Consider the following 15,965-nt stretch of genomic DNA (forward strand, 5'->3'; position numbering starts at 1 on the left):
GCGTGCGTTGAGGAGAGAGAGCGAAAGGCGAGACAAAGTGGAAAAAAACCCCTCCACTCCTGTTCTTTCATTTTGACCTTTCAGCAAACAAACAAGAAACGAACATTACAAAGGAGATCGTATGTATAACTACATTAGCTAGCGAAGCAACGTAAGTAAGGCATACATTTACATCGGCAGTATGAACACAAACATCAGCTAGCAGTAATCTTGTTTTTTTTTTTTTTTTTTTTTTCGTGGACACGCATATCTTTATGTCTTTCGCATTCAATTCCTTCGAAGTGGTATTAGGCGCTGCGTGAGCATGCTTTGTTCTGACACATTTTTTTTTTTTTTTTTCACGAATTGCATGACCAAAAAATTTTTTGCGTTTACACTGTCGCTTCATTTGCATGTATGCCGAACCGGGCAAACGGTAAGCTTTGGTGAAATATTGAGTTATAGGCTTAATTGTTAGCATACACCATTTAAAATACCAAGCTACTATAGTCAGTCGCTCATGAGGGGACAGTCGCTCAGTTATCATGTCGTCATCATCATCAGCAGCAGCCTGGCTACGCCCACTGCAGGGTAAAGGCCTCTCCCATACTTATCCAACTACCCCAGACATGTGCTAATTGTGGCCATGTTGTCCCTGCAAACTTCTTAATCTCATCCGCCCACCTAACTTTCTGCCGCTCCCTGCTACGCTTCCCTTCTCTGGGAATCCAGTCCGTAACCCTTAATGACCATCGGTTATCTTCCCTCCTAATTACATGTCCTGCCCATGCCCATTTCTTTTTCTTGATTTCAACTAAGATGTCATTAACTCGCGTGTGTTCCCTCACCCAATCTGCTCTTTTCTTATCCCTTAACGGTACACCCATCATTATTTCCATATCTCGTTGCGTCGTCCTCAATTTAACTAGAACCGTTTTCGTAAGCCTCCAGGTTTCTGCCCCGTAGGAGAGTACTGGTAAGACTCAGCAGTTATACACTTTTCTCTTGAGGGATAATGGCATCCTGCTGTTCATAAGCTGAGAACGCCTGCCAAACGCACCCCAGTCCATTCTTATTCTTCTGATTATTTCACTCTCATGATCCGGATCCGCGGTCACTACTTGCCCTAAGTAGACGTATTCCCTTACCACATTCAGTTCCTCGCTACCTATCGTAAGCAGCTGTTCTCTTCCGAGACTGGTAAACATTAATTAAATTTTCTGCAGATTAACTTTTAGACCCACCCTTCTGCTTTGCCTCTCCAGGTCAGTGAGCATGCATTGCAATTGGTCCTCTGAGTTACTCAGCAAGACAATATCATCAGCGAATCGCAAGTTACTAAGGTATTCTCCATTAACTCTTATCCCCAATTCATCCCAATCCAGGTCTCTGAATACATCCTGTAAACAAGCCGTGAATAGCATCGGAGAGATCGTATCTCCCTGCCTGACGCCTTTCTTTATGGAGGACTGCATTGGCTGTAGAGCCGCTATATATATGTATATATCTTTCAGTATTTTTACATACATCTCTTTTACATACACTACAGTTATCATGCACGAAAGTTTGAAAGACATGTGACTGATGCCACCATCTATAAATTTTCGCACTAACTTCGCGCGGCATTATTCGCGGTCACGACGTCTGTTCGAGGCTAATTGCTTATCGTTTATCAGCGATTGCACCTCATTGCGAGGTAAACAAAATCAAGCCGCTTTTTTTAGACATCTTTAGAAATGCTGTGAGACCGAAGTTCAAAAATGTAAGAGTAAAAATCACTTACTCCCCCGATAATCAATTATTCTTCCCCTAAGAAAATGTAAGTAGACTTCTGACAGAAAACGTGACTGGAACTGATTTGCTGTCTGCCGAATTTGATGTCTCCTCGCAGTGAGCAATATTCTGTAGCAGGGCTCGTCGCTGTGGGGCTCCTACAAGTCTTCCTATTTCAAAACATCGAGGCGTAGCCAGCGGACGCGTTTCGATAATAAAATTCACCAGCGATTGCCGTACTCTATAATGCGAAATTTGAGCGCAGCTCTATACGTGTTTTCATTTTTCGATATGTTGAGGCAATTAATTTGAGAGAGGCATGTTGCAGAGTCGACGATCGTCGAAAATCTGATCTACGGGCCAAGTGCACATCGGCTCCACAGGGGCCGCTCTCTTTCGTCTCCGCCGCCCGCGGCTCCCGCCTTTCATATCTCGCTCTGCGTTCGCTCTTTCATCATTCGCTGTGTTTGTTCGCCCGGTTACGCTCGCCGCAGGAACGGGCGCGCAAGAGCTGCGCTCTAACACAACCCTGCGAGGGAGCGAAGGCAACAAAAAAGAGAAATGAGGGAGGTCAAGCAGAAGAGGGAACACGGTTTACTATCCTCCACTAGCGGTGGCCACTCACGTCATGGAAGTCGCCATATTGTTGTACATCCAGCGCGGTATAAAAAGCTGCGCAATATCTGATTTCACTTGTTCTCCAGCGGCGCAGTGCAACCTGTGACTGAGACAACAAAATCGCGTACGGGATGTCAACGGAAGACTCCCCAAAGGGCAGGGAGAAAGACAAAGAAGAAAGATAAGGAAAACAAAAAAAATATGCGGATCCCACGCACTGTGAGAATTGATGTAAGCGAAGCTTTCTGTGCTGTTTGCGTTCATTGGATAAATAATTAGCCGTGGTATTGACGGCGCATGTTTAATCTCTTCAACTTTTAGTCCAACACGAGGGTGGCGAGTTGATGCTAAACGTTACCTTGCGTGCACCACTGCTGTTTGTCTGCGTAGTACACAGAACACACAGGGAGAGGTGTTTGCTTGAGGCGTTGTTGTGCGCCATATTTCATAATCCGGCACTGGTTGAGCATTGTCATTGCCTCACATGGCACATCGCATCGTGGCAGAAGTATTAAACTTGAATTGGATTATGGGGCTGTACGTGCCAAAACCACACTCGGTTTATGAGGCATGCCGTATAGGGGCGCACTCCGGGCTAATTTTGCCACCGTGATGTTCTTTAACGTGTCGCAAATCTAAGTGCACATTCGTTTTCTATTTCGTTCCCGTGGAAATGCGGCTCCGGCGATTGGGATCAAACCCGCGACTTCGAGCAATGCCATAGCTGCAAAGCTATCGCAGTGGGCACAGAAGTGTCGATTTGACGTGTGAACGCTTCCGTAGCGTCGCCTGGATCCTGCGGTGCGCTTTATTTAATGCGGCTTTGCTTCTGCACGTCCTGTGTGAGTTGTCCACTTGACAAATTTGCACGGTGTTTATTTTTCATAAATAGCATAAGCGTACCGTACCGTGCCTGTAACTTAAACTTATACCGTTTGCCCCCAACCGCAGTCGTGTCTATAGTAGTAGCGTTTCCTTGCCTTCTCACGTCACCTTTTCCCAATCCGTTCTCTTGTACGGGAACTGCGAGCGAAGAGTGGCAAGGCTTTTACACACTCGTTTCGCGTCTGCGTCGGTTCTACCCATTCTGTGACTCCTCTCCCGCCCCTCCTCTCTGCCGTTCTATCTCTGGATTATCTCTGGACTATCTCTGGACTTGCACGCCAGTAGAAAGTACGAGCTGCAATTTCTGCAATGCTTTTGCAGGGGTCACGGATAATTACAGCTGTCAAGAGGTTAATGCGGCGACGCCCAGGGAGCTCCAGAGGTCATTGTGCACATTCGACGCGGTGCAAAGGTCCAAACGAGTTTCTTGCGTCGCCTTTACTCTCTGCCGCGCTCCTGACATGTGTACACCCGCTCTCAATCAGCCCACAACGCGGTGTGTCACACAGCAGCAGTGGGAAATTCGAAGGAAGAGGCACAAAAAGCTTCCCTTTAGTAAGGCATAAGCCGAACACGGGCATACGATCGCAGCCATTCACAGGCCACGATCACACCACAGAGTCCACAGTTATCAATTGTTGAAGCTTAAGTCCGCTAAAGCTATAAAAACCCTGAAACTTTAGTAATCGCCAATGAGAACACTGTGGCAAGAAAGGAAGCCGGGTTATAAGATCAGTATAACGCTGAGAACGCCATCGATCGGTGTCGTTTTGACAAAACGCATAGTCTTTCGCCTAGAGTGAACGTTCTTTCTTTTAGTGCCGACGGTCAGGAAGTGCTGGCGAAATAAAGACGTCAAAGCAACTTCCAGCATTCGCGGGACGGGCCAGTGACCGTGCAAAATATGCAGTTGTCGAAGCGAACGCAGATTTCGCTTGCTCTGCGGAGCGCTCAAAAAAAAGAAAGTGACAAGGATACGCAAAATAGAAAATAAATTATTCAGTCGATCGCGAAAGTGGGTCATCCGCGAAATGCAAGGCCGAAAATAAAGAAAGCAGCAATCGTGTCGAACAAAAGAACCGTTGAGTGGCGTTGATTCTCTTTGTTTTGTCATTTAATCCGTTCCTGCTCCAAGAATATCGAAATGGGTGTCTTCACGAAGTGGCACGGAAAAGAATAAGCGATTACGAGGGGGAGAATTGATTCCTAAGCACGATCATATTCTTCAGTGTGTTCCTCGATAGAATGTGTTCTTGGTCAGAGCGAGCAATACAAGCATACATATTCAAGTGATCCGGTTCACATTTAAAATGCAACTGAACGAACACAGCTGCTCAGCTGATTTGTAAAGCTTGGAAAAAAAAGGAGAAGACGAGAAACTCTTCCGCAGTTCCCCACTTTAAATAAAAACAATGAATCAGTGAGGACTGTCCGAATCTCCTCTCAAAACTGTATTTACCGTTGTTCTGGCGAAAACTGTCGAAAAAATATGTGGGAAAAGTAAGATAGCACTTCTGTTCGAATATTGCTCCAAATCGCAGAGGAAATTTTGTCATTGCAACATCACCATTTTCGTTGTATTACCAAAATGTATGTCGCTTCCTAGAAGTATTGGGATTCTTTCTTTTTGCGTACATTTAAGCGCAATGTGGCATTTCTGTATTGACAAACGCTAATGCAGCACTGAATAGACGCAAAAGTTAGGAATCCAAGCCATCACGAAAAGGTCGTGTGCCAATTTCATAGTGGCGTTGCTACCCGCGTTTCTACATCGCGTATCTTTCTGGTTTTCCGAGTCTCTGTCTCACGATAACATTGTGACGTGATTGGATATCTAGCACTCTAATATACCGGGTTTCTCGCGATAAGTTAATTGCGGTTATCATTTCTTTGCCAGAAATTTTACGCTGACGCCAGATATTGAAACAACAGGTCAATCAGGAGTCTGGCTCGAACGTATAAATGCATTCACGCACGGTGGTTCGTCCTTTTCTCAAACAAGCTGGAGTGATTGTGGGTGCACTCAAAGCAGTATTCATCTTGGGATACGTGGCGTAACTTGTTCTCCGAGGCCTATAGCTAGCTGTTTGCTTACGCAGCGCATATGCGAGGCTTTATATTTTTATCGTTTGCTGGTCCCATTGAAATGTCAGTGGGCACTTCGTAGACGGCTTGCGTTACACAGGCGTAGATCTGTGCGCTTTTTTCTGACTCGGCTCGAAAAAGGCGAGTCGAGTCCTTGTGGAAGATTAAACGCTTCCTTTATGACTATTATCTTGTTTTCTTCTTTGTTGTATTTTTCCTTCAGTCAAGATACACGAGAACGCTGCGAGCGGACATGTCACAACGCATCGAACCCACCGCAGCATACTGCTTCCTCACCAGGCCGAGAGATGTCGCAGGCGTTGCTTCCTGGGCAATGCGGTCTCTCGCTGAGCAACTTATTCGTCTACTGCAATTGGTGCAGTAGACGAATCATGGACGTAACCAATGAATTATATAAGTCATAATGCTTTCGCCTTCAAATAACGTACGGATACTTTAGTTAGTGTCAAATATTCTTTTGTTGGTTTGTTCCTTTGTTTGTTTCACGTTCTCTTTCTTCAGCTGCCAGCGCAGATGTCGACGTAGTTGCTGTTCATACTCTACTAGTACAACTGTATGCAAAAAAAAAAAAAAATGTTCAGCTCAGGCTTAACAATTTGCCGCTAGCTGCACTGTGCCCCAATTTTCAGAGACGTCGCATAAAGAAGCGTCAAAAGCCGCGAGGCGATGGGCCGTGCTCTGAGGAAACACAACGAAACGTCCGTTGCGTATGCAAATTACATTCGCGCTTTTTCTGCTGCACTTCCTCAACTTGCGACACACTTTTGACCGCGGTCTGTTTATTGCACTCCACTGCAGAACAGCTCGATGGCGGTTTCAATACAGCCGTCGACGAAAATTGGGACGCACATCTCAACTTAGCAACATCTTTTACATATATACCTCGAGCCAAGCGTGTATTTCAAAAAGAAAAAAAAAATGCGAACGTTTAATATTCCTGCAAGACGGTAGTCAACAGGTTGAGTTTTCCGGTACAACTGAAAGTAGTGAGATTGCTGGCACTCTGTGTTTGGCGACCAGCCCCAGTGGCGTTGCAGTCTGTACATAAGCGACGGAACAAATTATATTCTGTCACTACTGCGATAAATTATTATTATTATTATCATTATTATTATATAAGAAAGATGAGCTTGACATATTTAACTTAACAAATATTTATAATAAAATAATAAATATATAATTTGGCACGTAATCTTCGTGTCATAATGGTACTTGTATAAAGCGAATCAAATGAAAAGCTTATTGGCCGAGGTCGAGTTGGGCAAGGCAGCGTAGCTATAGAAACTAAACCAGCAGAACGAGACATAAACTGCGAACCACTCGTGAAGCAGCCTGCGTCGTCAGTTTAAACCGGGCCTTATTTATTTAAACTGCTCTCATTCAAGCAAGCCGGAAGCGCCTTGCGACTCCGTCGACAGGCCCAATCCAAAGGACAGACTCGAGCGATAAATCAACCTCATCGAAGACTAAAAAAAAGTGGGGGGGGGGGGGGGGTGGAAGTCAAGTTAAGAGAAGTGAACGGTCAACTTGCTGCTTAGACTATACCAAAGAAACGAATAGATATTTTTTTTTTCTTAGCGTAAGCCCATCCATCATCGTTTCATGCGTCCGATCAACTCGTTAAATCTCGGAGCGCATGCGCAAAGTGTTCAAAGTTTACTGCTTTTAGCTCTTATCATCGTGCCCGGCGTGCGTGCTAGGCTTTTCGGTTGCCCTGCTGAATAAGGTGCTCGCAATTGCCGTTGCCGTCCTTTGAAGTTATTTTTTTCCTCTACTCCGCCACCCCCCTCCAGCCCCACACACAACCGGCCCCTCCCCGCCTTCACTTACCTTTCTTTATTAATGCGAAAGCATTTATATGTATATCGCCTGAGGCACAAAAACCGGCGTTGTAGGCAACTAGTGGTACCAAAAATCATCACCATCAGTGACGTCATCAGTGTTTTATATGACGTCAGTAGCAATACCGAAGATAGTAAATGGTATGCGTCCTGTATAACGTCAGTAGTAATGCACAAGGTAGTAAATTGTATAACGTTAATTGGAATTAATTACGCTTAATTCGTGTTACTTAAAGTGAATTAAAGCGAATGAAGGTGGATTAGGGTGAACTAAAATTAGAACAAGTCAGAGTAAGGTGACTTAAAGTGGAGTAAAATGAATTAAGGTGTGCTGAAGTAGTTTAATGTGAATTAAAGTGGATCGCGACGGATTAAGGTCGCTTCAAATTAGAGCATGATGGATTAAAGTAGATTGAGGTGGATTAAGGTTGGTACAAATTAGAGCAAGGCGGATTAAGGTGGTTAACCGAGATTAAGGTTGGTACAAATTAGAGCAAGGTGGATTAAGATGGATTAAACTGGATTAATGTAGATTACAGTGACTTAAGAGGAAGCTTTAGCTCGGGTGCACCTATCTAAATACATGTAAAAGGGGAACTCGTTTTTCTCGGCAACCACTGCACCAAATTTGACGAGGTTTGTTGCTTTTAAAAGGAAAACTTAAAATCTAGTGACTGTTGGTTTCGAATTTTTGAGTTAGGTCGTGAATATTTTATTAAAAATTGCCAAAAATCGAACATTTTCAAAAAACGAAACTATCAAGTTTACGACTCTGTAACTCAACCACTAAACATGATAATACAATTCTGTGAATTACATCTAATAGTACATCTAAAGCGGACAAAATTGATGTGTTACACATGAATATCAAAAATATTTAATCATAGGGAAATACAACTTTTGCAAAACCGTTGTAACCGACGTAACAAATTCACGTAAGATGTAAAATGACATATTGAATTTGTCCGCTTTGAATTATCTAATGGATGCCGTTTACAGAACCGTGATATCAGTTCTTGATGCAGAGCTATGAATTTGTAAACTTCGTGCTTCCATTTTTTTCAAACGGTCAAATATTTGAAAATCGATTTAAGAAAATTCAAGCCGTAAATCGAAATTCCGCTTCCAACAGTCACTAGAATTTAACTTTCTCTTTCAAATGCAACACATTTCATCAAAATCGGTCCAGGGGTTATCTCATAAAAACGTTTTTGCGTTTTACATGTATTTGAATAGGCCGCGTCGGAGTTGGGCCCGAGCTAAAGCTTCCTCTTAAGGTTGGTACACGTTTGAGCCAGGTGGCTTAAAGTGCATGAAGGTGCATTACAGCGGACTAAGGCGGATTAAGGTTGGTACAAATTAGAGCAAGCTGGATTGAGGTCGATTTGTGGAGCACACGTGACAATGTATGACGTCGCGTATCATGGACGTAACCAATGAATTATATAAGTCATAATGCTTTCGCCTTCAAATAACGTACGGATACTTTAGTGAGTGTCAATTATTCTTTTGTTGGTTTGTTCCTTTGTTTGTTTCACGTTGTCTTTCTTCAGGCGGCTAACGTCTCCCTTTAGACATCGCGTTTATCCGTGATGTTTCACCTATTCCCCGTCGCAGCATTACTAGTTTGTTTGTTTGATTGATTTTCTTCTTTCTTGTTCTTCGCGCTTACACGTTGCTTCTCGAGGTACTGTTAATTAGTTAAGCCGTAGTCCAAGCAATATGGCCTATTTTGTTAATGACCAACCGAATTACAGATTCCTTTGTTGATACGTACGTAATTGGCAATATGAAGGTTGTCACTGTACACGGCCATGCCATTACAGAAAAAAAGAAAACATTCCCGTACTGTAAAGGGCAAGAAGGATCGGGAGAACCAAGTGGCTCGATTTTCTTCTGTTGGTAACAACGTTATGAAGCCAACAAACAATGAAGTAAACCATTTATATATAGTTAAAATTGCACCTTCTCTTTTTGAAGTGAAATGTAGTATCAATAAGGAAAAGGGAAGGGAACGAAGAGACAACTTACCGCCAGTGGAAGCCGAATCCGGAATCTTCACATTATGCATGCAATACGATCTAACAATTGAATTGTGGGGCATCACGAGCCAAAACCACGATTTGTTTACGTAGTGGGGGACTGAGGATTAATTTTGACCACCAGGGGATATCTAACGTGCCCACAATGCACGGGACATGGGCGTTTTTTGCATTTCGCCCTCATCGAAATGCGGCCGCCGCGGCCGATTTTGATCCCGTGACCTTGTGCTTAGCTGCGCAACACGATAGCCGTTAAGCCACCGCGGTGGGAATAATGTCACAATTGAGCTATACGTAACCATTCCTCCTACACACACACACACACACACACACACCGTCCACTTTCTTGGGGCATATTTCAATGCGCATTAAGCCTAATTCTGGAACTGCTCATGGTCACCATTGTGGGAGTGAAACACTGCTTCAACCGCAGACGTCGCTTACTACCGTGACGTCTGCAGTCTTTCAGAGCACCCTCTGTTAAAATTTCGAGTTAGCCTTCTGGCGTTGGGCGGCCAAGCACGAGGTCGCGGGATCGAATCCTGGCAACGGCGGCCGCATTTAGATGGGAGCGAAATGCGCGAACACCACTTTAGTTAGATTTAGGTGCACGCTAAAGAAACCCAGATGGTCCAAATTATTCCGGAGTCCCCCACTACAACTCGCCTCATAATCGGACCGTGGTTTTGGTGCGTAAAAACCCCATATTTTTTTTTTTTTTTACTTCAGCCTTTGGGTATTCCCACAAAAGTACGTGTATGTACTAAAATCAGTAGATAAGAATTATGCAGATCCAATGCATACTTTGTAATCTCTGCGAAGCGTAGCCTTCTTGAATCGGCTAATAATACGCCACAAGAACTGTTTCATATCTTCTGCAACACGATTCGCAGCCTGGCGATCACGTGCCTACCGTGCGAATCAGCGAGGCGCGGAAACCTTCCACCACGCGACCCACGTGATCAACACTACACCCCGCTTTATCCCCTAGCAACTCAAGAGCAGAGCCGGAATGGGAAAAAAAAAAAGCACTTCAGCGCGACCTCGAAAAAAAAAAAATCACGCTCTCCTAAACAGCTTCTTCCAGAGAAAGTTACTAGCCTCAAAAAGAAAAAAAGACAAATAGAGAAAGAAATTAAGAAGAACCCGTCGTTTGACGAAGCTCCCTGCAATTAAGGATTACGAAACTCAGTTAAAAAAAAAAACAATTTTGTAGGCGTCTCTTCGTTTGAAAAAACGAAAGAAAAGAAGTATGAAATGAGAAACAAATAAAATAATTTTTCACATACCCAATAGGTTCACCTGCAGACAGGCTTTCAACTAGTCTTAGAAATCTCTATAACGACAACTGACATATTCCCACAAATAGTTTGTGTTTGTTCGTGCCTTCATTGAAATGTCTGTCTTTCGTAGTCTAAGAGTATATGAGTACCTATGCACAAATAAAAAGAAGAAACGAAGAAAAAGTCACAGAAAAAAAAAGAATGTACAACAAAACGCAGAGAAATAAAACGAAGGAAAAAAGAAAGAACAGAGGAACATGGAAACACAGACAAGCAAAATATTTCAACAATTCGCCATCTTGGTATATTCTAAACTAAATTTCACGGGGCAAAAGGAAGCCTAACCACACAGTTGAAGAAAAATGGCAATACCTTTATAAGTTGAAACCCCCATATATATATATATATATATATATATATATATATATATATATATATATATATATATATATACCGCGGACGATAAATAGAGTCAGCGTGTGTTCATTTGGGCTGTTGGTTCACCTTCTAAACAACAACTTTAAACGGCGTGACACAGTACACAGCAGCGGGATAATTAAACTCGCCTGTACAACAGTGAGCTCATGGCATACCTCCATACCAATGCTCGTGGCATACCAATGCTTTCCACACCGCATTTGAGTCAATAGATTGGAGTTCGCTACGCGCTCTTTCATTCTTTATCGCCAGCCCTCGCCAACATTATTTCGCAAAACATATACAGATGTCACCAAACAAACAGACAAAGACAAGCAGACGTTTGTTTTCATAGTCGGCATGGCTTGAGCGACAATGTCAATTGAAATTCCTTTCGGGCTGCCAAATATTCTTCTCCCGGTACACAAACAGGCGGAACACCTCGTGCTCCTTTTTTCCTTTTTTTTTTTTTGCGCTTCCAGAAAGGGTGACACGAGTTCACGGAAATGCCTTTCACGACAAGAGCTTAAAAAAAACGAAAAAAGAAAGAACGCTGGTTCCGTCCGGGATCGAACCGGAGACCTTTCGCGTGTAAAGCGAACGTGATAACCACTACACTACGGAACCACACGACGACTAACTCCCGCAGTGTGAGACAAAGCGCGCGCGCGACAGCGATAGTGCCAGCAGCATCGCGGGCGCGTCGGAGGAAGAAAGGAAAAAGAAAAGTCGCAGCTGGAATATCTGCTTTTTCCGTGGCCCCGACGTCCGCGGTTCCGTAGTGTAGTGGTTATCACGTTCGCTTTACACGCGAAAGGTCTCGGGTTCGATCCCGGACGGAACCAATTTTTTTTTTTTTTCCATGATTACGCTTTTTTTTTTTCCGCGACATATTACAGTGGCAACTCGAGTTTAGTCGATGGGCAGCTGGTGGCCCACGAGCAACGCAACGACTTAATTCACTCATGGGCAGCCACGTTATTATATCGTGCTGGCCAACAATTCATTTCTTTATTTAGATTTTTTTTTTCTTGCGGTAATCATGATGGTGATAAGTTTTCAGCCCAGTCACGTATGTATTTTCATTTCTATCCTTTTTTTTTCTTTCTTTGTTTCGTTTTTCCCGCTTCACTCCAAATTCAGAAAATTTCTGTACTTGCAGGTCATTATTCTTTAGTAATTACGTACATGTCTCGTAGTTGGTCAATCGCGACTAATTCGACTACTGGCATAACTATAAGTTCATTACGAAACACAAAAGATTCGCACCATTAAATCAATTTAAGCTGCTCAGGTACCTTTTGAATACTGTATATTTTTATTTGCTTGGTAGAAGCGGGTTTATTCCTAATGGAAAAAATGAAACCCAAAGCCGATGTGATTTTGTTGATTTGACGCCAGAACACAAAGCCGGTTCTTCAGGGTGACGTCTCATTTTCTTTTTCGTTTATTTTTATTTTTCCCTGTTCCGACGCGGAGAAAGTTGCCGCAACTTGCTATGATACATCTTCGAGTTGCCTTAAATGCAATTTATTACTTCTTTAACTGAAGGAGCGTGCGGCGTAATTTTTGCGCATGATATGAAAGTCGTAGTTGGCTAAGGTCCACGGCCCTCCGTTGCTTTGGCAGGCTCGTCATCCATTACTGCTGACAGCGTACCCTCTAAAACAAAACAAAGAAAAAGACAAACAAACAAACAAACAAACAAACAAACAAACAAACAAACAAACAATACAGCGTTGAGTAGAGGATCAAACAAAGACTAACAGAAGAGCATCTGTGTTGTCCGTCGGCCCATAGACACATACGTATCTAGCGCTGCTTTCTTCGTTCTTTACATAATTATTTCCTGCCATTTTTCTTTATTATGTGTTGTTGTTTTTCAGAACCTCGATGGCTCGACCACCTAGCCCAGCTTCGCAATCACTTAGGCCACTCGTCATCGCCATCGAAGCGTACACTAACAACGCGCGCCCCCTCCTCCGAACTTCGCAATCTGAACTAATCAATCTCTCTCAAACTAATCGAACGTAATCTCTCAAGCCACAGGCAAACAACACTCGCCCGAATAACCAGGAACCGGAAGCACTTTTGCAGCTTAGGGTGGGGAAGCCTGCCTCTCACCGCGCGGGCGACACCCCCCCTCCTCTTAAAGAAACTGCGTCAGCCGCCTGCTTTCTGGGCCCAGTCGTTCTCGGAGACCGTGCCACCCGCAATAGCGTATTCATTCGTTATTGCGGAAGACGACGGAGAAGAGGAAGAATGAGAGGCGAGGAATCGGGCGCACTTCCCGTGCTCTCACGGAAGCGCTCAACCGGCCAACTGCACCACGACGACGACGACGAAGGCCGAGCATGCACTGCATGGTCTCGCATCCTCATCGTCTTCTTGCCTTTCCGGTCCGCCTCCGACCGCGGCAGCAATAACGCACACGCCCGCTCTCCTGCGGCCGCGTATGTTCGCAGGCGATGCGTGTAAGTGCACGCCAGTTGTACGAGACGGCACTCACAGGCAGGCAGGCAGGCAGGCTTGCGGAGGGTCGTTGCGGCCAGCTGTTCCCGCTGTGCCGCAGTTGTAGGCTGTGCGGCGCGCAGTACAAGCAGCGATGCAGCGCGTGGTGCATTGCCGCATTTACTCGAACGCAGGCAACTTCGTGTTAGTATTGCTATGGTTGGAACTCTGGAACTGCCAGAGTTTCGAATGTCACCATAGGATTGACGGATTCGCCTAATCTTCGGGCTTGTGGATTCAGACGTTCTTGAGGCGTTATCATATTGACGCTCGATATCTTCTTTTGAATTTCTAAGAAACTATAAGTTCCTCAGCCAGTGGAGGCTCATTGTCTCTGCGTGCATGAATGGTAATTGGTGAATGAATGGTGTCTAAAACGTGGCTGCTAAGACGTGTTTCTGGCCTCGCGTAATCACGTCCGGCGTCTGCAGCCTGCAAAAACATACGCTTCGAGAAATTTTTTTTTTCAGGTACTCAGAGGCAACCGGTCGCCCGCAACCACCCACGTTGCACCTAGTTTACTCAGTGACAATGGAAACCAGCTATTGTTGCATTTATAACGTAATATTTTGAGGAAAATGATCAATTTGCAAAGCCACAATGACGGTCGAAGCCAGAAAGACGGAGTTTATAAACAAATCCATTCACACCTACTCATCATTTTCATGTTGTTTGAACCGTAATGCTTGTAGCTCCGGTAGACACTTAATGTAACGGTTCAAGGCATCCTTCCGACTTTCGATAGGGCCCTGGAGAATGAAATTTTGAGTGCCCCTCCTTGAGACAATGTTTCTTGTTAGAACACAGCCATGAAATTTACTTGCTTCCAGCATGAGTTCGCTCTCACACTGTGGCTGTCATCGCCACGAAAAAAAAAGAAGAACGCAAACCACGCAAGTTCGATTCATTGTTGAAACCTGAAACACGCCAAGTTTGTTTGACTGAGCGAGGTATAGCTGATGACACACGCACGGCCTGCTCGCCCGTAGATATTACTCTCTGAATATATACACGAATGAAAGCATGTTTTTAGATAAGTTTTAGATTTAGACTAAGCGTGATTCCCTTCATATGTATATTCAGTGTTCTCGCACGTGCGCATTCACATATTCAGTGTCCCTCTTTTTTCGTTCCCCTCGCCTCATGGCTATATAATGAGTCACCTGTGACTTCAATGAACAGTTGCAAGTAGCGCCTTGTCCTGTCTGTATTCCTTCTTGCGTACGGTCACTATTGGCGCTTCACCTATTGAAAGTTAGCACTCGACATCTCGAACACGAAGGCGATGTAAGATGCTTGTCGAAGGAAGAATGTTATAGTCAGATGAGTCAATAAATGTACGGACTATGACAGCACATATCTAAACACGTTTAAGACTTGTATGCCTATTGTGTCACAGTGGCATATGTCCATTCTGGGCCGATTAAACCGGAATGGCCCCATACCCCATGACACGTATAGCCGGTGACCCAATAATTGGGTTAATCAAATATATAAGACAACGAAAAAGAAAAGCTATTGAATACCTTGGGCAGTTCCATTAATAGATCGAATTCGTTTAAAGCATACCAAAGAGCCGAGATTGTGTTCACACATTTTACGTTAGTGATTCATTGTCTGATTGCTCATACCAGAGGCGCGCTCACTGGCACTGCTTTATCCATCACATTCAGGGCCGTATACAAGTTGTCTATTAGAGCACAAACGTTATACTTACGTACTTACGTCGTATTCGGCCCACACCAGCACCCCGCGGAGTGTCGGGCAGCTTCGCTTGGTAGGGACGATTGTTAAGAGCCGAGAACATGCGGTATGCGGACAACTCGCCCGCCGTCCGCGGGTTGGGTCGGACGAAGAGGAAGTGCGCGGTCACGGTCCTCGCCCCCGAATTGCCGAGGTGTCCGCTGCGTCAGCCGCAATCAGGCAAACCATGGTGGGGGGTGCGCCGCAGCCGCCGCACAAGGTACTACATCGCCGGCATACGAGTGGCGACCACGGCGTCCAAAAAAAGGGGGTTCTTTCATTTCTTGCGGGCGCCGTGGTTCTCGAATCTACGGTCCGCCATCGTGTTAGGCTAACGGTGTGCGTTGGCCGATTACCAAAGCAGCCTCCTGCGCTCCATGACCAGAGAGCTTAGAAACAGAAGAACAGAAGATGCGGCAAGCGGGGAGACGGAAAAGTAAGCTTGGTTAATAGTAACCGGTTAATGAACTATCGACCGTAATATGGCTATTCGGACAAACACGATATATAAGCCGGACGAATGCCGAAGAGAGCTGGCGATGCTCTTATGTTTCGACAACGTCTTGTTCGAACATCGCCTTGTATATGTGTGCGTACATACCAGGTGCATTTTTATTTATTTATCATTATTTTTTTATTTTGCTGCATCAAATTATAACATGTCGCCTTTGGCAAGTAATACAATTCTAACCCGTGAGCTAAATTACTCGATGAGGAGGCTATTATTTCTATGAGAAGACAAAAAGCGCAACTTAACAATTAACCTG

General features: G+C 44.4%; 2 non-coding genes across 2 annotated transcripts; one reads left to right on the forward strand and one right to left on the reverse strand.

Moving 5' to 3' along the window:
- Nucleotides 1-11,498: 11,498 nt before the first annotated feature.
- TRNAV-UAC (transfer RNA valine (anticodon UAC)) lies at nt 11,499-11,571 on the reverse strand. The gene has a single exon. It is a non-coding gene; the product is annotated as a tRNA-Val (tRNA).
- Nucleotides 11,572-11,716: 145 nt separating this feature from the next.
- TRNAV-UAC (transfer RNA valine (anticodon UAC)) lies at nt 11,717-11,789 on the forward strand. The gene has a single exon. It is a non-coding gene; the product is annotated as a tRNA-Val (tRNA).
- The last annotated feature ends 4,176 nt before the right edge of the window (nt 11,790-15,965 follow it).

The sequence above is a fragment of the Dermacentor andersoni genome, chromosome 6 (genome assembly GCF_023375885.2).
Source record: "Dermacentor andersoni chromosome 6, qqDerAnde1_hic_scaffold, whole genome shotgun sequence".
NCBI lineage: Eukaryota > Metazoa > Arthropoda > Arachnida > Ixodida > Ixodidae > Dermacentor > Dermacentor andersoni.